At 31.9% G+C, this 23,832-nt stretch overlaps 1 long non-coding RNA gene across 1 annotated transcript in view; it reads right to left on the bottom strand.

Annotated features, from left to right (window-relative positions):
• Window positions 1-1,006: 1,006 nt before the first annotated feature.
• Window positions 1,007-23,832, bottom strand: part of LOC143246901 (uncharacterized) — a 63,506-nt gene continuing 40,680 nt past the window's right edge. Inside the window, exons 4-5 of the long non-coding RNA XR_013026228.1 lie at window positions 1,792-1,910; window positions 1,007-1,464 (exon numbers count right to left, since the gene is read on the bottom strand). This is a non-coding gene — a long non-coding RNA (uncharacterized LOC143246901). The remainder of the gene's footprint in view (window positions 1,465-1,791; window positions 1,911-23,832) is intronic.

Raw genomic sequence — 23,832 nt, forward strand, 5'->3', positions numbered from 1 at the left:
ATTCCTACAGCTGATTTTTCCGCAGCATTGGAAACGAGCTATGTCTTTCTCAGTAGTTCATATGTACCTGCCAAGTGAATCAAATACCAAAAAGACATATCCGGCTAACAAATCAGTTGAGCTAAAAATTTACTTTGACGCTAGCTGGGAAAGCCAGATCAGAGTCACTAAGGCAATGGAAATGTAATTTGACTGCTTCGTCAAGACATCAAGAAGTGAAGAGTAGTTATCGGGGAAGGCGGAAGATCATCATGATGGCCGATTACTACTGGTCGTTGAAATGAGATGTTTAAAATACAATACATACAAGAACAATAACAATACAGTTTATGAGACTAAAAGATATAATTTCATTAAAAATCTTAACAAATGAGGATGCATATTTTACACCAATTTTGACCCTTTTCTTTAGATTGTTTATATTTTTGGGTACAAACGTAATTACAAAAAAAAAATTTTATTGTGTTGAACGAAATAATAATTTGATCTGAGTACGTTTGTTTTCTTTTCTTCCCGATTCACAAATCTCCTTATATGACAGAAATACATCGGAATTATTTTCAAATCCTGCATAGCTGAATTATGGAAAATTGCTGTGTGCTTGAACTTTATAAATGTTACAAATATTCAGTGAAATATAAAATATTTCTTAACTCGTTTCACTTTGTTCGTGGTATTATTCTTTAATGAAATGCTTTATTTTCCTTTGTTGGCTTATAGTATGTTGCTGCTCATGGAGAAATCTGGTGAACACACTGTGTTAACCTACTTTTGCTAGAGCGATGCTGGCTTTATAAACTGCTTCTTGCAAGTCATTTGAACATGTGTATGAGTATATTTAATTTTTAACATAGTAACGAGTTTTGATTATGTGTTTTATTATATTGCGTATTACACTTTATCACAGTCTCCGATTTATTATGTTCTATGTCACGGTTTCAAATAGTCGGAAATTATTATTTGAATTTAAGATTAATTGAATGTCAATGTGTATCAAATTTATGATATTTGCCAACAAAACCGATACACACAATTGTCTTTTTCAATACAAATTTATTATATACACAATTCACACAATTTTGATACTTATGTTACAGAATCTACAAAGTCTCCGATGAGTCTCCGATTTATGCAAAGTTATGCAAATACAACAAACAGGAAAGTAACTCTTATTATTATACAATAAATTACATCTCATTAAACTTATACATGTAAATATAAAAAGTTATTAATATTCTTTTTCACTGGAATCTTTTTTTTTTCATAACATATAGAGAGAACTACTTCTAAGATGAACTGTACAAATTATAGTGAAAACAAGTGTTTCTATCAACAGTGAATGCATTAAAATTTAAAGTATCTAAAAACGATCTCCAACAAAACCGAGTTCTATAATGTCAGAAATTTTATCATTGGAACATTACTTACTATTCAGTTGAAACACTTCTCCCAGTTACAAATCAACTAAAGTAAATTGGAATGAATGGATTTAAATGTAGCTAAAAATTTTTACAGGTGAAAATAATTACATTGGCCACGAAGACAAATATTATTCTATTTTTTCACTAGTAAAAGCTGAAACTGTATGGAATTTATGGATATTACAAAATAAACAATATTTAATTTTGAGGCAGTATCTTAAATTAAAGTTCTCACACTGTTAAATGAACAGACAAACATAACAATGAACTTTCACAATTACTGTTATTGTTTTTTATTGTGTTTCATTAGGATGTTAGGTTCAATGAAGAAGAAAATACCTCAATAAAATAATAGTAATTTATAACATACCTTAAAAGTTAAGGAGCAGCGTATAGTTTATCTGCATTCACTTCCAGAAAGTCTCTAAAGATTGGAGACAAACGAATTTTGATCTCTGGTTTTCCGTTTGTTGTAATGAGGAGATGTAACTGAAAAAAAGGATGTAACTGAATGAATAATTCAATAACTCAACTGCTTAAAATAATTCTTATACTAAAAAAAATATGTATATATAATGAAATATATATGGGTATATATATATATATGTATAACATTAAAAGTTCACATGGTAATGATGACTTTTTACGGAGTTTCCCAATTTACCCTTTTATATCGAAATATCCAATAATTTATACCACTTTCTGAACTATGGTACTATTTTTATTGGGGCTTGTTATTTTTTAATGCAAAGTTTTGTTGATATAAAATGTACTAGCTGTATTTGGATGAGATGAATTACAATACCCATTTGTAACTAATTTTTTCCTTGATATATCAGAAAATAGCAATGTTAAACAATTGAATTTTCTAATGTTAAACAATTGAATATTTTGAAAGTTAAATCCTATTTATCCATTGCATCACATATAGTGTAATAATGTTATGAAAAAAGTAATTGCAGTGAAAAATGATATATATACATTTGCAGTTTTTAATAATTAAGTCATTATAATAAGAAAATAAATCCATTCATAACATTCAGTTTGGACCTTTATATTTCTTATGCATATTAACATGTTTACATCCCTAGAGTTTTTTTTTATTCTTATACAGAAGACAAAAGTGAAATATTGTCGAAGTTGGGAGAATTATGAAGAATGTGCCACACTTGAGTAGCCTGACATTAATAAACCATTGCTTTGAATTTTAGCAGGATAATGATACAGAACTTTGTGTCCTGCTGAGTAAAGTAATTTGAAGAAGATAGTAAGGATTTGTTATGTGAAATTTACAAAATAATCAGCTTAACGTCATGTAATCATTCAACAGAAAAGTTTTTAAAAATTAATGAACCTACAAGAAGAATTTTAAAAACATGTCAACACACAGATTTAGAAAAATAAGTAATTGATTAATGAAGTGACATAGTTAAGGTAAATTAATACCTGCTAATTAATTATAGATTAGTACTGTGTTCCAAAAATAAAGTTTTATAACGAATATTTTATTACTGAGTACAAATTTAGCTTTAAATTACAATATCATTCTTTTGCAACCTTCTACAAAATTTCAAGGGTTCATACCTTGGACTCACACTTCTGTCCAACACAAATACAGAACCTCAAACCTGAATTCAAATATTAATAAGTGTAATTACCCTATTCAATTTACCATACTTTTCTTTAAGTTTAAACGAAATAAAGCTGCTGAGGTACATATTATTTTTAAACTTCCACATAACGAATTTTTATTTCTTGGTATATTTGTTCTTAGGATCTTTCACATAAACATCTTTTACAATATTTTTTGCACACTTGTAAAGGAATGCAGTCATTAATATTACAACTATGAAGTAATAATTCTGACTCAATGATATATATTAAAAGAGCAACTGTAAGTAAATTCAATGCTCAGACACCAGTGATGAAAACAAAGAGAAGCTTATCAATTATATAATCACAAGACTGTGACAAATAAACAAAAACTTGTATTCAATCCTCTACATTACACCATTAAAGTTATGAATAACCTTGGGGTTACACATTTTAACTTGAAACATAAATCATTACAAAATATGCCTTTGCGCTACACAGGTGAAAGAGACAAAGTAAATATTAATACTTTTGTAACATTATTGATATCACAAGAAAACAGACTGGATATTTCTTACGATGTTTATAACTAAATCATTCCTGACGAAAAAAAATGTAGGTTTTTGATTCTGTAGCATTAAAATCCGCAGTTCGATCTTCCTCAGCAGAATCAGCATACATCCCACAGTGACTTTCCTATACGAAAGCACACACTGTTTAAATAAAAGTTTTTATCTTCCATAAACATTAATATCACGTTGTTCAATAGAGAAAATACTGTAAAACACTCCCTGTAAATCTCAAACTTATTCCACTGTTGTAATAAGGAACTTTCCTTACAAGATTAAGTTTTCCCATTTTGTGCTACCCTCTATATGCGATTTTTAATAACGTATGCCACAACCATTTTGCACCCACCTATTGGAATCAAAGATTTCAACATATCTTCCATGCAAATCATAAAGCGTCATCTTTCCACCAATAGGAATACACCATCGTCACGTGACGAATCTATCTCCCTCTTATGTGTCTCTACCGAAAAGTCACTTTTTTGTGATGCTGAGGTTTAGACATTTTAATTTTTCTTCAAGTTTTGGTTGGAGTGGTTTACACCAGTGTAACTTACAATTTATTTCAAGAAATTTCCACTTTGAGTTTGAAAGAATTTATTCACTCCTGTTTTAATATTTCACTTGATTGTTCGATCTCAAGCCTGAATTACGCAGTTAACGTTACTACTTCAGATACTTCTCATTCATACGATGCCTTACTTCAGGCCACAGGTGCATGCGACCAAGCAGGCTATTTACTTGCATTCATTCATGGGAAAATTGAGGATTATATGGGACAACATTTGTCTGAAAGGGATTTTGATCATTTCTCCTCACCCCAACCGAGTTTCCCATGCCTTCTCACACACTTCCAGAGATTTCTGATCAACTTCTGATTCAAATTATTTCTATTGAATCCCACTCCATAGCAAGTGATGCCTGAGCAAGTATTCTTATACACAAATCCACATTGTATGCCATGTTAATTCACATGCTATATTCATGGCTTCGCACGCTAACCTTTTATATGGGATGTTTCATAAGATTACTACAGGGTCTATGACTTCATGATATATCCTTTATAAATAGGCCAATCCAGGACTGTATCACCTATGAACAGCCTGTGTTAAGCAGAAGGGGATGGCTGCCAATACCTGCTATACCATGATTGAATAAAAGTGAATAGTCTGCTTTTCAAAATAGGGTTTCATGATCACCCATTCAAATATCTCGAGGATTGCAATCCATACACACACACTAATGACCTCTACCTCCTGTTCCTCTTTCAAGCCACTGAAGTGTTTAACCATGAGTGTATCCTGCTGGATGGGTTCCGCATAGATGACTATAACCATTCATTTCAGAACTGGCTGGTGGTTTTCTGCTGGTCTAGAAGGTAAACCATCCTTTACCGTTAGACACATACAATAGAGTGAGATGTCTCAGTACAGATAGCTCTTTCAATTGGATACTATTACCCTGCCCTTGCACAAATGTCAGTACATTGTGAACTCGTTTTAAAGTGAAACAATCAACGTAAGTCCTCATACTGGTTTCTAGTTGTCCAGCTTTCTCCCACAATTCTTTTTTCTGTGCTATGGGTAACAGAGGGTACATGGGAATTGTTTCTACCTCTGTTCTGGACATTATCTTGTTTTCTCTTGTGATGGTGGTATTTCTAACCTGTACCACTCTCGTGGTCGCAGGAGTTAATTTCATGCGATGGATTGGGCTTCCCTTGGATATCAGATAACATAATCCCAGATCCATGGGCCAATGCCACTCCTGTGTCATGCTCTGGAAGCAGTCAGTTCCACACATTCCTGATTTCATGGCTTAAAATGTAGATACATCATTTACATTTGATCCTCAACCTACCCACACGTGGATGTTGGTTACAATTGAACACCATGACATCATCCTCATTTACCAATTTTTCTTCTGTGGGATTTAATTTTGTTATTTATCTGTTTGCGATTATTTTTCTACTCAGATGTGCTATTGGTGGAGAGATGATGCACGAAAGACATATTGGAAACTTTGATTTCAATAGAGGTGGTGCGGAATTATTGTGGCAAGCGTTATAAAAACGTTCGCATATTGAAGGATCAAAGGGTTTGTTTGTTTGTTTGTTTTGAACTTCGCACAAAGCGACTCGAGGGCTATCTGTGCTAGCCGTCCCTAATTTAGCAGTGTAAGACTAGAGGGAAGACAGCTAGTCATCACCACCCACAGCCAACTCTTGGGCTATTCTTTTACCAATGAATAGTGGGATTGACCGTCACATTATAACGCCCCCATGGCTGAAGAGGCGAGCATGTTTGGCGCGACGCGAATACGAACACGCGACTCTCAGATAACGAGTCGCACGCCTTAACGCGCTTGGCTATGCCGGGCCCTATAGAAGAACAGTGAATATAAAAAACAAATATAAAAAAAGTGTTTGTCAACAAAAATAAATTATATTATTTGTTTTTGAGTTTCGTGCAACGTTACACACAGGTCATCTGCGCTAGCCGTCCCTAATTTAGCAGTGCAAGACCAGAGGGAAAGCAACTAATCATCACAATCCACCATTTACTCTTGGTCCACTCCTTTACCAACGAATAGTGGGATTGACCGTCACATTGTAAAGCACCTGCAGTTGAAAGGGAAAGAATGTTTGGTGTGACGGGGATTGGAAACCGCGACTTTCATTATATTACGAGATGAGTGCCCTAACCATTTGACCATCCTGGGTCTAATTATATGTTTTGACTGCTATATAAAACGTTCCAAATTACACCATAAATGATGTGAATAACATTAAATCTCCTAGTTAGGCCAAAAAATCCATCTTTCATTTCTTTTAACATAAATAATAATTCCTGTATTGTTCTGTGCTGTTGGTTTGTTCTTGCATGATTTTCAGATATAAAAGGCAGTTTGGTATAAGTAATATTCATTTATTTATTTTGTTTGATTTTTTTTCATAATCAGAATAAAAAGCAGACGATCATTGGAAATTGTTTGTGAGTTACTGATCTAAATGTTAACGGCCTAGTGAGAGAGAATTATAAAAAGGCTGCAACCAAGCGAGTAAACGGGAAGAGAGCAAAAACTAAAGTTAGTTAACTGAAAGATAATTTCGTTCAGAGAAAGGTTAGAAAAAGTAAAGTTAAACGTCGTAGGAACGAATGGCCAAACGGTTAATATGTTAAAGGTAGATTAACAATTTTCTTCAATTTTGAGAGAATAACTTGTATCGTCAAATTGCTTTCTATGACCACTGAACCTGCCTTTCGCAAAAACAGAAGACGTGTATCAAAAGTTAAGATACTGTTATGATAAAAGGAACCATAAAGGTAAACCAAATAAGAGTTATACACCGTTATTGTTTAAATTAAAAATAATAAAAGATAGTTGAGCTTTTCACCTGGATTCTAAAGTAGTTTCTTGACAACAAAAAGAGAACTCTACAGTGTAGGATTTAAAATACAACTATGATGTACAGTTTATATTATTTTTGTACATATAACTATACACTATTTTAACATAAGAGTACTGTTCATTTATTGCTAAATTTACTACCACTAACAAATTAGATACTTTGTCCAGCACACCTATATATTTCACTGCATTACTGTGTACTTCCAGACAAAAAAAATGCTTGGCAAGCATAAATTAACTTAATCACTATAAATATATAAATTTTAAACAGGTAACCTTGACATTTAATTTATGCGATAACCACCAATAAACAAATCATGTAATCATGTTAAAATCAAAGTTTTCTTCAATTGACTAAAGGATTATCAGTAAAATTCCTACATTAGGCGATTTGAAATAAAATCTCATCTTTAATTCCTCAAGTAAGAAAACAAATAAATCAAGACATATGAATGTCATGAACGCCCCAGTGATGATCTTAATGTGTCTTGAGAACTCGGAAAGGGTGTACACGACCAAGCATTGATTTTTGCAGCTCTCAGGATAACTGACAAAATAAAACGATTCAAGGATGTCAGATTTGTAATGTGTTCGTAACAAGTTGAAGAACTTATAATTTTAGTACACATACCAACAATAGACATGCATATCTTTACAAACATCCGTAGGACCAACTGCAATTACATTAGTGTAAGCATACCGTAAATGAGTAATTGCGAATTATGCAAATTAACACCAAAGGTATGTCTCAATAATTATTTATTGCAAAACATATTTAAAGCTATTACTTCAGAATTACGGATTAAATTCAATAAAGAGAGACAATATAATCTTTGTTGCTTTAATTTCACGTTTTTCGCAATCAAATACTTTTTACATGAACTAACCAAATCAATGGTTGAAAATGAAACTCATCACTTACACAAACTTGTTAATGTTCGAAATATGACAAACAACACCACCACCAATTCCTACAGCAACCATAAACCACATATTGATCTTAATGAAAAACTTTTCAGATCTTATCAAATACAAAAACATTTTCTTGAAACAGATTACTTAATACACTTTTTAACGCACCGTTTATATTTTACATCGATGATTATAGCTAATTTTTTAGTTTCTAAGGCTTTACCCTTAGTAACATGACGTGCCTACAATATCAGATAGATAATTGTTGTTTGAAGAAAGTTCTATTTTTCTATTTTAATGGCAGTAACAACAATATATAGCTCCACACTGAACTTGTGACAATATATTACAATTTACAACTTCGAAAATTCAATTCAAAACGAAGCTGTTACGATAGAATAGTTTAAAGGCATATAGTTAAAGCCGACCAAAATATATTAAACGAAAGATGAACAATCGCCGACATTTCACACACAATACATGCCGTTCTTAAAATTGTACGCATGCGCCTTTGTTAAAAACTGTACGATCTGACGAAGCTCGCGAGAACGAAACATCACCTTTTATTTTATTTGCAAAGTCTTGGTTTGTTTTGAAATTCGCGCCAAGCTACACGAGAGCTATTTGCGCTAGCCGTCCCTCATTTAGCAGTGTAAGACTAGAGGGAAGGCAGATAGTCATCACCACCCACCGCCAACTCTTGGGCTACTCTTTTACCAACGAATAGTAGGATTGACCGTCACATTATAACGCCTCCACGGCTGGGAGGGCGAGCATGTTTGGTGTGATGGGGATTCGTACCCGTGACCCTCGGATTAGGGGTCGAGTGCCTTTACCACCTGTTTATGCCGGGTCTTTACAAATTATAGTTGAAAGCAGAAACATAAGTTTTGAAAGTTGCAAACTTGTGTTGAAGCACTCGTGAGAATAAATTTCCAAATCACACAAACAGTTTTGTTTGTTTGTTTGAAGTTAAGCACAAAACTACACAATGGATTATCTGTGCTTTGCCCACCACGATTACGAAACCTGGTTTGCAGCGTTCATGATGACGATAAATCCACTTGAAGTAAAAAAGTGTTAAAGAGTTAACCTGAAGATGAGCTACGAAGGTCGAAACGTTGTCCTGTAGTTTATTTTAACTGAAGTTTTAATACCCATACTAGCTATATTGAAAATATATTTGTAGCCTTGTAAATCAGCAGACATACCGCTGTACCGCTAGGGGGCCCAACATTTTGAGCAAGTAAAATAAAACCTATAGAAAAATAACACGTATCGATATATATGCTAATATTTATCGCTTTTTTATGAGCAAAGAAAGTTTCAAACCCAAATATGGATACAATCAAGATATGTTACCCACAAATTACACTACATTTAGGATTTAAGTCAGCATTTAAAATTAAAAGCGTGTTCAAACCCATAGACACCCTATCCATCTGAATGCACTCATGGGTCGTATGCAGATACATTTGTGGTAGCTGTAAAGTTACCAGAATTGTTAAAACTTACACATCAGATGAACAGCGATGCATAACAGTGAATTTTTATATTTACTGATATTATTTTTCTTGCGTTTCATTGGGATGATATGTTTAGAGTAAAACAAAATAGCGTAGCAAAATAATAATAATTTATACCATACCTTTAACAGTTCAGAGGCTGTGTATTATTTATCTAGATCACTTCTAAACATTTGTCTTGGAAATCTTGGAAGACTGCAAACATATTGTTTTTCTTTAATGTCTGGCTTTCCATTTGTTACTGTAAGATACAATGCCTGAAAAAGAAGTGTAAATTGGTGATTAAATAATTCTTATGATATAAAAAATACATAAGTATTAAACAATTTAACCAATACTGTCACTAACATTACCATTACAGAGATAACATACCTTATGTACAAAATATACAAACTTTCTACTTCATGCACTGTTACTGGATTCCTGACCCTTGATAACCATGATATCAGTATGTACAAACATTTGGGAAGCCCACACAAACAATGTCTAAATTGTTCCAAATTAATTGCAAAAATAATTAATCCCATAATCTACAGCTAGAACTGTGAACTTACAGCAAATCTGAACAAACAATGCTCAAAATACGGTAGGAGAAACTCATTTGTGGTAAAAAGAAAAGAAACCTTACAAGGTTTGTTCTCAATTCCTTGTAACAAAGAACAAATACAAGTGTGTATAAAAAGCTGAATGTAATAAACACTGTAACATAGCTTATCATTTTTCAGCAAGCTATATTGAAGATGGTAAAATATTAGACATAAAAATTTATAAAACTCAAACATTTAAAAAAAAATTGTGTTACAGAGAAAACAGATGTAGTCAGTTTATAAAAACTAATTTCAGACCATATGTAATTGTAGCAAAGCTATGTTATTATTTAAACTTGTGGGTTCATTTATAAAATTTTGAACTTGATAAACTTCTATACCTCATATATTACACTATTATTTGTTACTATAAACACACTGGTGAAATATTAATTTTTGCTGCCATTGTTCATCAATATTTTCAATACATCTATATGTATGAATATTATTCAAAGCCTTGTTTTTATCTTTATTACAGCTTTACCCTATAGTTGCTGGAAAACATTTTAGGTGAAGCATACAACTGTGTATTGAAGTAAAAAATATAGCTTTTAAGAATCTGGGTGTTGTCAAACAATGATAACGTTTATGAGCAATATTAATGTAGAACCATTTTTGTTTATAAAGCAGATCAAATAAATATCTTGAAGTTGCTGAAATTTTATCCACAGGAAGATTCCATAAGATTTATTAATCAATTTTGTTTTATTTTTTCTCCAGATTCTATGATCTTGTTTCTAATTCAACTATTTTATAAATTTTAAAACCTAAACATTTACAAAAAAAAAAGAAAAGTGGAGACATTCAAATAATGAGAAGGTTAAACTTTTGTTTACTCTTATTCTTTGGCTGTGATACTGGTTGGCAACACCTACTCTGAGAAGATTTTCATTGCTACAAATCTGTTCATTTTATATACGTTTGATGCTTAGTTCCAATATTAATAGTTTCTAATAAAATGTTTTTTCAAGTTGCTGGCGTTAAAAAATGTAAAATTCACCGCCACACACAATTTATTTTATAATTTTTAAATATCTAAAGCCAACAGTCATAAATACAGTTTGAGAGTGACATTATTTTCTTTTTGCTGTGAAAATTCCTTTCTTCCTCGTATTGATTATACATTTCAACCAGAAATAATTCTTGTTTATACATCTTCAAATAATCTATAATAATTTATTTCAACAAAGTGTATTGGTAGGTCATTTGGCATGTGATTGTATTTTTACTAATAAGCACATGTAAAACCAGGTTTTTATGTCAAGTTATAATAGTACAATACATAGCTATGTGATGCAGTTGGTTTTACTTCATTGCATATTATAAGTTTACCACAAAATAATCAATTCAAGATTTAACAATACTCAATGATGTACACAAATGAAAAAGAGCTTACTTTTTATTAATATTTAACAATTTAATATTGAAGTAAAAATGAAGACATAAAGAACAACAGCATAAAATAAAAATAAAAATATAGCAGCAACTATTTAAATAAATAAAAGAAAAGCATGGATATATATTCCAGCCAAACTGATGAGAGACAAAGTTTTGATGAAAGATTATATACATATGTAATACAGTAATTTAAATTTTGTAGGCCACTGAAATATTGTAAGTTAAACATTTATATCAAACATTTTGTTCCTTGTGGCTCAAAATCTGAGGTGTGTAAAAGATATACCTAGATTGTAATTTTGTTTCTTACACACCTCTTAATTTTCAGTCACAATAGATGAAAGGGGAATGTGAAATAAGAAACATCCACAGTTAACGTGTTTTCCTAATAACCAAAGTTTCAAAATTTAAAGTTTAGGTAGAAAGAAAATATAGAACAATTTCTATATTTATTTGGTGTTTGCCATTTGTGTGTTATAACTTATAATACCTAGAAACAAATATAAGTTCTTTACTTGTTGGTTTTGAAAAATAGACTATCACTTTAACACTGGTTTAAACTAACAAATACCAACACAACCTTGTTTTCATAAAACTACAAGAGTAATGTGTTGTCAATGAACAATGAATCTATACTAAAAGGTTTTGTTTTGGAATTTCGCACAAAGCTACTCGAGGGCTATCTTTGTCACAAAGACAAACAGCTAAAATACTCAGATCATGTTGTTTAAAACCCGCGACCCTCGGATTACGAGTGTCTCAAAACTTACTTTGTCATAAAATACTCAGATCATGTTGAAAAATGTCTCAAAACTCATCACCATCTATTTGAATATTGATGCATTGTCGTATTATAAATTAATATTTGCTAAAAGGAAATATTCTTGTAAACATTTGGAACTACACATGTGTACAAAGGCATGTGTCTCAAAACTTACTTACTTTAACATTACCACCCATTTCAAGTAAAATAAAGTAAAAACACTGAAAACCTGAAATTCATTATATTAATGAAAACATGGAAGAGTTTGTATTATTTAATGTTTAGAAACCATTAAAAATGAAGAGGCTTTTTCAAAAATAATGTGTTCATAATCTGTAGTTCTGGAGTTGAGAACTTTAAATATTCCTAAAGTATGAGGTCTGTGGTTGTTCTAAACGTGGAGTTAAATACAACTTAATTGGGTGGATTATTAGCTTATATCTGCTTCTTGCTGATATTTTCATGTGCTCATGTGCCACTTATCTATATATATAGATTGCCTGCTACATACCATCAGTTGGAGAAAATATGCCATCATCATAAAACAAAACCTACAGAATAATGCCTCATATTTTGTTTTTACTACATTGTTCTTTTTATTGTTGTTGAAATTTAACATTACTTATGTGTATGAACACTGTAAAGTTATAGCATTGGCTTGTTTCTATTTGCATTTCTGTTTCACTCCACTTTCTTTCAATTTTCAAGAAATTCCAACAGTAAATACAAAACTATAGTTAGGAATAGTAACCTTAACGTCAATTAATAGTTTACTTATTGTGATGAAAATTTGTAAGGGTAAATATCGAGATTCAAAGGATGGAAAAGACTATACAAATCATCAAACGAACTCGAAAGTTAATAAGTAAATGCATTTATATTGCTTCTTGGCTTCTATTTTTTGAAAGTCCTTGAATAGTGGACAGGTACCAGAGGATTGGAAGTCACCTAACGGACTTATCTTGTCTAGGGAAAGAATAAACATTGTCACTGTAATTATAAGCCCATTCATTAATCTTAACGTCAGTTGTGGGAAACGTTTTGGAAAGTCTGATGGGAAATGATTTACGAAGCGTAAAATGTTATTCGATAGTTAGTATTGTTCCACTCGGTAAAAATATTGCTTTACAAATCTTACGAGACTCTTTGAAGAGGTTAATGCTTACGTGGAAGAGGAAACGGGTGTGGATCTGGTGAATTTAGATTTTAAGATTTTTAAAAAACCTTTGACATGGTGCCATATGAAAGTCTTTTTTGTACAAATTATTTCTGTGTGTGTTGGAGGAAATATATTGTATCACTAGGTAGAAAACTGGTTAGATAGTAGAAAGCAGAGGTGTAATAAATTAATTCAGTGAAACTGGGTTAATGTCACAAGCTCGGTGGTGGGTCTTTTCCTCTTTTGATTTACATCAATGGCATAGGTACCAGACGACCCTGTTAAAATGGCATTAATTGTGACATTCTTTAAATTCTGACGACCACACACACATACAAATTAAAGTAAACAGTATCGCATTTTCAGCAATTTTATCAATGGATAATTTGAGTGAAATAAGATATACATTCCTTGTTTCTGTTGTACTAGTTATTTTAGATCGCGCAGTTAATGTGTTGGGCTGCATATTGGTAGGTGCAAGGTTACACTTATAACTCGACCAAACAATACGCTCCTTATTTTCAGTTGTGATCACGTTATAAGAGTACCAGTTTGTTAAATATATACCACTGTGTCGTTTTAAGTTTAATTTGAAAGTGTTATTTAATTTACATTGTGTGAACGTTAAAGTAAGCAACAGTTATGGCAAGTTTGATTAAGTAATGGTATATTAGTCATTTATCGTGTAGTTCAATTGTTGTGAACTGAGATCAGGTTACTTAAATAATATTCTGAATTCTTCTCATTAATGTAATCGATTATTGATGAACCATATATTATCTGGTTGAGTGTAAAAAGGTTCTAGGCCTCATTTGGCCTATTGATAAGTATGTGTACAAAATGTGATAAAAAGTTAGTAAAAAACAGAGATAGATATTGATGGTGAGTTTGGCCAGAAAGTGTGTATAGTGGTGACTTTTAAAATGTAATAACCGCAGGTTCTATTGTAATAACTACTATTTTAAAACAAATGGACCGTGCGTTGTATATTTATTATTAAACATTTATGACCAACAAATCACAGTCATCTGTCACAAAAACTCCTGTCCACATATATATCCGCATACACATCTCACTTGCTCTTAGGAGACTCTAGTAGCTTTGGCGATCCTTGCTTTGTTGTTGTTGCTAGAAAAAAATGTAAGACCAAAACTATAACTTAACGTAGCAATTTTGTTTCAGATAACAGTCAAGTACTAATTCAGAGCGTTTTCTTACGCATTTTTCAAGCGCAATATTTACATGGATTAGACTTTGACTTCATGGCTTTTAACATAAGGATAAAATATATAATACATCAGAATTTATCTTACAGAAACAAATCAACTAACAAAGAAAAAGACTGGATGGTAAAAAACACAGTTTCTAATTGTCTGTCAAGAAGTTTAGGTAATTTGGTAAAAACCACTGGAAAGTATATCTCACATAATCACCAAGCGGGGTAATAGTCGAAGGAATATTTCACATATAACACACAACAATACAGAACCTATTCAGTAGAGTCACCATGGGGGGTAATAGTCGAAGGAATATTTCCTATATAAACACAACAAAACAGAACCTATTCAGTAGAGTCACCACGTGGGGTAATAGTCGAAGGAATATTTCACATATAAACACAACAATACACAACCTATTCGGTAGTCATGAGGGGGATAATAGTTAAAGCAGTATTACACATAAACAAACACGCACAATCAAAGAGGAAACACTGGTCATTGAAGATAATCTTGTAGTTTAAGGATAAATCCCTCTTTAATCTCCTTTCTTCAACTCTCAGTACAGCTTTTCTTTTGATAGTAGTTATCAAACACTGTTCGTGGTCAAGTGTAGATTTCACAAAGTGAAACATGACGTCATAACTGAAACTTGTCCAAATGTGAAACATTGTGATACAATTAGATGCAATTTCAAAGTATATTTGTGTGAACTATAATTATATTTATGACAGTTATAATTGGTATTTATTAGGTTAGGTTAGATTCGTTGTTGTTTAATTAGACAAACTTGGTACCAATAAGCTCCATGACGTCATGTTTTGTTTCATTTCGTTCTGGCTTAATAATTTGTTATTTGGTGTAAAAACGTCTGTTAAAAATTGTAAAAATAATAGGTTATACTTTTCCTTCAGAAAAATATATTATTCTAGTGGCCTAGCCTTTTTCCACAAATCTTTATTTCTGACTTCGTTATGGCAGCACTGATTCTAGGTCAGCATGTCATTCTATGATGATGAAACATAAGTGCTTGAACGAGTTTTCATTAAGAAGCTATTTTGTGTTTGTGAAAATACTTTTGTTTGAAGTGCAAAAGATATAAGATATAATTAATGATTAGTTGTCATCCTTATAATGGATATGTGGCTCAATATCAGTAATAAATCTTATACTAGTAAAAATCTTTCTAGGTTTAGGCCTAATAATAATTCATCAGCGTTATAGTCGTGTGCAAGCATTTCAATACAGGATGATGCATGGAGTACTGAAACAAGAAAGAAATGAAAGTATGGTGAAAGTTTTGTTCAATATGGTTTCACATGAACAGGTAATGAAGATGGACCTAATAGGTTGTGTGTTGAATATGGAACAGTATTGAGTAACAGTAGTTTGCATCCAGCTAAGTTAAAACGGCATCTAGAAACCAAACACTTCCAATTAAAAATCCAACGTCCTAGTATTTCAAAAGAAAGTGTTTGCAATTAAATACAAGTAAAGCTACATATTGTTCGTTTGTCCATCAGGACAACAGAGTTTCTCTTATTGCTTCATATCTTGTTAATTACCGTATTGAAAAAGCAAATGAAACTCATACAATTGCTGAAGATTCGATAAAACCATGTGCAAAAGATTTGGTAGAGTGCACGATTGATGAGAAATTTCTTAAAAACATTAACTCTGTGCCCCTTTCTGACAACTCGTTTTCTCGAAAAATCAAAGATATGTCAGCAAATTACTTAACGGAGTTAAGAAGGCAAGTAAAAGCGAGACCAACTTTTTTACTTCATATGGATGAATCAACAGATGTCACAAATTATGCGATACTACTTGTGTTTGTTCGCTATATTCATGAAGCTAATTTTGAAAAAGACATGCTAATTTGCAAACCTTTGCCTACTCAAACAACAGGCGAAGAAATATTTAAACTGATCGATATATTTATGGAAGAGCATGATATCCAATGGCAGCTTTGATCAAGTATTTGCAATAATGGGGCTGCAGCTATGATTGGTAAATTTTCATGCACAGTGGTACACATAAAAAAGAAAAACGCTGACATCCAGAGTATCCACTGCTGTCTTCATAGTCATGTACTTGCAACGAAACGAATGCCAGAAGACTTGAAAGAGGTATTGGAGATGTCCTAAAAATAGTTAATTTTATAAAATGAAGACCGCTCAATGTGATGATTTTCAGTTTAGTCTGTAAGGATATGGGACGTATGTATAAAAATTTACTGTTTCATACTGAAGTCCGATGGCTTTGTCGGAGAAAAGTGCTTGCTCTGTTTTACGAATTGCGTGAGGAGATAGATTTCTTTTTATCTGAATGCCATTTTGAATTTGCATACAAATTAAGAGACAAATGCTGGGTGCAGAAAGTTGCTTACCTTTAGGATGTATTTGCCTGTCTAAATGAAATGAATGTTACAATGCATGGTACCAGGATGACGTACTTCAAAGTTTAGAGTAAAATGGAAGTGCTTCAACGTAAGCTAAACTTTGGGGTGAATGTATACTTATGGAAGAACATGATTGCTTCGGAAATCTCAGTTTTTTTTAATTATGAATGAAATTTCCTTAAGTGAAGATACAAAAGTTTCAGTCTTGCAGCACGTATCTGATTTGTGTACAACTGTTGAGGAGTACTTTCTCTGTAATTTAAAAAAAAATTATTGTGAATTCAAAATCCCTTTGTTGACTCTGCAAATACCAATGATTGTCTTTGAAAGAGAAAAAAACAGCTTTTAGAAATTTCAGCTGCGTGTGTATGTTTATTTCTTATAGCAAAGCCATATCGGGCTATCTGCTGAGCCCACCGAGGGGAATCGTCCCCCGCTAGTACAGCGGTAAGTCTATGAATTTACAACGCTAAAATCAGGGGTTACACCCTATACTCAAAATTTCAGCAGAAAGAAATTACACAATTTTGGGTACAAATGGCCATGGAATACATTGAAATAAGTAACAGAGCTTTGAAAATTTTAACGCATTTTTCAACAACATATCTTTGAGAGCAAACATTTTCACTGTATACAGCTACAAAGACCAAATTTAGAAACAGGCTAAATACTGAAGATGATCTGCGCTTACAGGTATAACTCCATAACTCCAGATATTGAACTACTTTGTGAACAAAATCGAGCCAGTCGGAGCCACTAATAAATAAATAAGTACACTGTAGTTTTACTGATATAAAATTTGCAAGCAAAAATTTTTTAACAAGTAAGTAGAAGTAAAATATTTTCTTTAAATAGTGATATTTTTATAAATTTATATTCTAAAAGCTAGTGACCGATTGTTTCTATTTTTAGTGTATTTTTTTATTAATGCTCCGAAATGTTTTTGTTTTTTTTTCTGATGTGATACTCCGCAGGTCTAAACATTTGGGAATCCCTGTCCTAAAATGTAAGTAAATGTATATATATATATATAAAAGCTTCTGGTACAAGCAATAACATATACAGCATGCAAAATTATTACGAAAGTTTTTACAAATATTTCAAAAAGTATAGTTTGATTTAGATGAAATTTGTACATATTAACTGTCATATTATCATACAAAAGTTGTGCATTTGTCATCATATTCCACTAACAAATAAGAAAGTTATAAGAGCTTCCTAAAATGTCATGAATTCCACAGTGCCAAATTATCAAGCAAGCCCCTGACAAATGAGTCTATATAACAAAATATATTTCTGGTATAGGAAAATATCTGTATATCACATATAGAAATAATAGAAAAAGAGCTTCTGGTATCCTCACCGTTACGCCAAATATACTCGCTCTTTCAGCCGTGGGGCATTATAATGTGAAGGTCAATCCCACTGTTCGTTGATAAAATAGTAGCCCAAGAGTTGGCGGTGGGTGGTGATGACTAGTTGCCTTCCCTCTAGCCTTACACTGCTAAATTATGGACGGGTATCGTTATCTACCTCGAGTAGCGAAATTCTAAAAAACAAAGACCAAAAGTTTGTGGTATAGACAAAAACATGTATGCAGCCTTTTGTATAAACAATTATATATATACGAGACAGGACACACTTTTAAGTTCATATGAATTTTTCGTTTAATAAGTTAACTGGGTCAGTTATTACCTTCTACAAAGCGTAATATTGAATTATCATCTAATGAAGTGATTACAGATTAAATAACAAAAGATGAAAGAGGCACGTTACCTCGTATATATATATATATATAACCATAAATGTTTAAACCATAAACATATATATATACACACACACACACACAAAATAGTCTCTGGTATACAGAAGTGTATTCATATTACCCTCTAGTGGTATAGGGAAGAACTCAGATACATATATATATATATATATATATACTAGCCACTGATGAATGTGTGTGTGTTTTAACATTCATCCCCCAGCGTATGTTAACTGCAATTCGCCCGACAGTATACATGGTTTGTATCAAATACAACAGCCCTGAAACAGGACACACTTTTTAAGTTTTTTAAGTTTAAATGAATTTTCCGTTTAATAAGTTAAATGGTTCAGTTATTACCTTCTACAAAGCGTAATATTGAATTATCATCTAATGAAGTGATTACAGATTAAATAACAAAAGATGAAAGGGGCACGTTACCTTGTATTGTCTTTTCATACGATTAACAGTTTTCGTTCCTCAACAGCTAGTACTGAATAGCAAAGAGTCATACCTGAGTAATAACAAACGGTCATTTTAATTTAAGTAATAACAAAGTCAACTAAGAAGTGTTGATACCAGTTTGTTCCATTATTAATTGTATAAGAACTAAGAAGTGTTGATACCAGTTTGTTCCATTATTAATTGTATAAGAACTAAGAAGTGTTGATACCAGTTTGTTCCATTATTAATTGTATAAAAACTAAGAAGTGTTTACACCAGTTTGTTTCATTACTAGCTGTATAAGAACTAAGAAGTGTTGATACCAGTTTGTTCCATTATTAGCTGTATAAGAACTAAGAAGTGTTTATACCAGTTTGTTTTATTATTAGCTATAAGAACTAAGAAGTGTTTGTACCAGTTTGTTTCATTATTAGCTAAAGAACTAAGTGTTTATACCAGTTTGTTTCATTATTAGCAGTAAAGAACTAAGTGTTGATACCAGTTTGTTCCATTATTAGCAGTATAAGAACTAAGAAGTGTTTATACCAGTTTGTTTCATTATTAGCTGTATAAGAACTAAGAAGTGTTTATACCAGTTTGTTTCATTATTAGCTGTATAAGAACTAAGAAGTGTTGATACCAGTTTGTTCCATTATTAATTGTATAAGAACTAAGAAGTGTTGATACCAGTTTGTTCCATTATTAATTGTATAAGAACTAAGAAGTGTTTATACCAGTTTGTTTCATTATTAGCTGTATAAGAACTAAGAAGTGTTTATACCAGTTTGTTTTATTATTAGCAGTAAAGAACTAAGAAGTGTTGATACCAGTTTGTTCCATTATTAATTGTATAAGAACTAAGAAGTGTTTATACCAGTTTGTTTCATTATTAGCTGTATAAGAACTAAGAAGTGTTGATACCAGTTTGTTCCATTATTAATTGTATAAGAACTAAGAAGTGTTGATACCAGTTTGTTCCATACCAGTTTGTTCCATTATTAATTGTATAAGAACTAAGAAGTGTTTATACCAGTTTGTTTCATTATTAGCTGTATAAGAACTAAGTGTTTATACCAGTTTGTTTCATTATTAGCATACTAAGAACTTTGTTTTATACCATTATTAGCAGTATAAGAACTAAGTGTTTATACCAGTTTGTTTCAATGTTAGCAGCATATAAAACAAGAAGTGTTTATACCAGTTTGTTTCAATGTTAGCAGCATGAAAACAAGAAGTGTTTATACCAGTTTGTTTCATTATTAGCAGTATCATCGACTTCGGAATTTAGTTATTTTTGAAGAGTAACATTAAACAGGTGAGTGACTTTAAGTATTTTGTTTTAACATGTTTTTATATTTTAAATCATAAGTAAACGATTCTCTCTTATCTAATTATTAAAACGTTGGTACTAAATAATTTTACATTTTTTTCTTTAAAACAAGACGTTTAATAACCATTATTCCACCTTAGAATAATTTAAGTATCTTGAAATCGATAATTTAGAATATAATTGAAACATCCATGCACCACAGTTAATTTTAAAATGTTTCTTGATGTAATGATTTTTAAATACTTAACCAGGGGCTGCTTTTTTAAAAATAAAACGCTTAAATAATATCTTCTCATCACAACACTATTTTGAATCTGAAATAAAAATAAAGTAAAAAATAGTAACTGTGATCTATTTCAATACGTAAATTTTGTATCAGTTTTGATTTTTTGGAAGTTTTGGAACGTTACTTTGTTACAATTTAGAATGCACTTGTTTTTTTTGTTGTTTTGTTGGAATTGTAAGTTAGACCATATATCTAGAGTTTGTGTTATACCTGAGATAATATTGCTAGAGTTACATTGTGATTCTTTCCACAAGATATACCTTATTTTCCCTCTCTATACAGCTTGCTCTTTCAAATGCTTACTTTTTATTGATTTATATAAATGTTTTAGATCGCACTAGTATCTATAGCGTAGATTAGATCCTGAACAACTATTTAATAATTAGCACCCTTTATGGTTGTTTATTTCACAGTGAACGAGTTTTGTTTTCCTATTTATTTATTTGTCTTATGAGCAAGGAATAGATATCCTTAGGAAACTCTCATAGTATATGCAATTTCAAACTGTGACTTACAAATTTAAATTATTTATAGTCCGAAACATACCACAATATTCTTAAATACTGTTTTTTACGTGACCATCCTCGAATAAAAAATAATTATTTTGATTTGTTTGATAATACGTGTTATTTTTTATTGATACGTTTTTCACCTCTTCTGATTCGTTAGTCGGCCCGACATAGCCAGATGGTTAAGGTACTCGACTCGTAATCTGAGGGTCGCGAGTTCGAATCCCGGTCGACACCAGACATGCTCGCCCTTTCAGCTGTGGATACGTTATTATGTGACGGTCAATCCCACTATTCATTGTTAAAAGAGTAGCCCAAGAGATGGCGGTGGGTGGTGATTACTAGTTGCTTTCCCTCTAGCCTTACACTGCTAAATTAGAAACGGCTAGCAAAGATAGCCCTCGAGTAGCTTTGCGCAAAATTCAAAACAAACAAACAAATGAACAGTTCTTTAGTATCAATAGAGTGTGATGCCTAGGTTCTCGTGCATATCAGATAATATCATTATCACTGTAAGTATAATATTATCACGTGCTTCTAATTCTACAATAAATTTGTATTTTTCCATTCCACTTATCACATTGGTTTTCTTAGAAATTATTTCGGAAGTTGCTCCACACGTTTTCCAATTTCCGGTTTTTAAGTACTTGTGCTCTGAAGATTGTACCCCTGTAAGATAGCTTACTCCTCTTTATTTCGTCTCTACAGAGAAAGTTTCCAACAGGGATATTACTAAGTTCGCCCGATAGATTGTTTATACCCAGACGTAAGCCTACTTTAGCAGATGCAATAGCTCTTTGATAAAGAATAAAAATGTGGACAGACATCGCAGGGAATTAGGTAACTGTGTCATGACGCACGTGAGATACATGTAACGACCTGCAAATCTACAAGTAATTATATTTATTTGCTATTAAGCATACAAAACTACACAGTGGCCAAGCGGATATCGAACCTCGGTTTTCTTCGTTATAATCTACCAGACATACCGCAGAGTCACTTGGGGAAAGACAACAGTTAGAACTAATGCATTAATAGACACTTAAAAGTACATTAGAATGTATTTTTGTAAACTAAATTAAAATGTGTGTTTTCTTATAGCAAAACCACATCGGGCGATCTGCTGAGCCCACCGACGGCAATCGAACCCCTGATTTTAGCGTTGTAAATCCGGAGACATACCGCTGTACTAGCGTAGAGCCTAAATTAAAATAATAGCAATTAAAGAAATTACACTCCCCGCCCCCTTCCGGGATTTTGAAAACTCAGAAAATCCTTCTCAGATCCATAATCATGCATCACTTCTTGTAGTGTGATGATGATTCTCAGCCATAATGTACTGTTGAAATTTGATACAAATTCGATCACACTTCACAAAGTTATTAACCCCAAATTGCAAAAATACCCTATCTTCCAATTATTAAAAAGAAAAAAACTTCGAAATTATCCAGAATCTGGATCTGGATTTTTATGTGATCAAATTTAAGAGGAACTGTCCCAAACTGATTTGTCAGCTTGTTTATCTTTCTATTAGTTTTCGAGAAATACAGATACACACACACGGACCCGATTGTAATATCTTTGCCCCAGAAAGAGAAGGGTCAAGGATAACGATCTATAATTATGATATTAATAACATTATTCCTTACTTAATATCGTTAGGATATAATATTTCTAACTATCTTTCTCTGATAATTTTTAATGAAAAATTATTTTTCCAAACCTCTTTAAAATCACTTACTATTGAAAATCATGCGAATTAAACGAGTTTTGTCATAGACAAGAAACTATTAAACTCTGTAGTCAATGGCCTTAAGACACTGAGTACCAAGGGAAAAAAATCGATAGATTAATCTTGGCCAGCAGTCCTTGGCATTTGACCAGAAATAATTATACAGTCTGACTCTGCTAAAATAAACTGGATTAAACTTTTTACGCCTACTTTATATTGCCCTTGACGACTTCCATGTTTGGTTTTATTCATAGCTTCTTTAGTCAAATTTATACTTTCGTCATTGACAGTACTGCTTAAAAATTAATAAACTATCACAGATTTAAATCGTGTATTTTTATAACTTAATTAATATTTCTGTTTATAGGTTAGATTGCACATTTTTAGCATCATCTATTTCTATATATTAATAAGATTTATAGCATGTTTCACAAGAATAGTGAAAATGTAACACACTGTTAACACGATGTATTATTAAATATTACTAGGTTTATAGTATTTTTTACAAGATTACTCAACACAGCACATTGTTAACACCGTGTATTATTATATATATAAGGTTTATACTTTGACAAGAATAATTGACGCATAATACACTTTTAACACCATGTATTATTTGATACTAATAAGGCTTACAGTATGTTGCACACGATTACTTAACATACAACACACTGTTCACGCAATGAATTGTTAAATATTAATAAGAGTGATGTCCATTCTTGACTTTCAACTCTAAGTGTGAGGATGGTTCATTCTACTATAAAATAAACATTTTTATTTTGTATCTATCTTATATTTGTACCTGAATAATG

Source organism: Tachypleus tridentatus, chromosome 1 (assembly GCF_004210375.1).
Source record: "Tachypleus tridentatus isolate NWPU-2018 chromosome 1, ASM421037v1, whole genome shotgun sequence".
Classification (NCBI taxonomy): Eukaryota; Metazoa; Arthropoda; class Merostomata; order Xiphosura; family Limulidae; genus Tachypleus; species Tachypleus tridentatus.